Here is a 314-nt window from a genome sequence, read left to right as displayed (position 1 = left end):
TCTGTAGCCAGTCGTCACCCTCGGCAGTTGGACTCGGACACCAACCATCGCCTCTTTTGTCGTGGAGTCTACCGTAGTAGGGTTTGTAACGAGGTGAATCATGTTGGGAAGAGGCGTTCATCTGACCATCAGAAATTATTGATGGGTCGGAAATTCCGATGGGAGCGTTACTGTCACACGGCAAACCTGCAGAACGGACGGTGTTTTTAAATAACAGTAAGTAAATACACATTTGCACATTGAGCATTTAGTCTGTCAATTAACAGGGCGATATTTCGACAAGGACGCAGATTAAAGAGGTCCATTGTCTTCAA

This window comes from Porites lutea, chromosome 10, assembly GCF_958299795.1.
Source record: "Porites lutea chromosome 10, jaPorLute2.1, whole genome shotgun sequence".
Taxonomy (NCBI): domain Eukaryota; kingdom Metazoa; phylum Cnidaria; class Anthozoa; order Scleractinia; family Poritidae; genus Porites; species Porites lutea.
Note: the sequence above shows the minus strand (reverse complement) of the source record.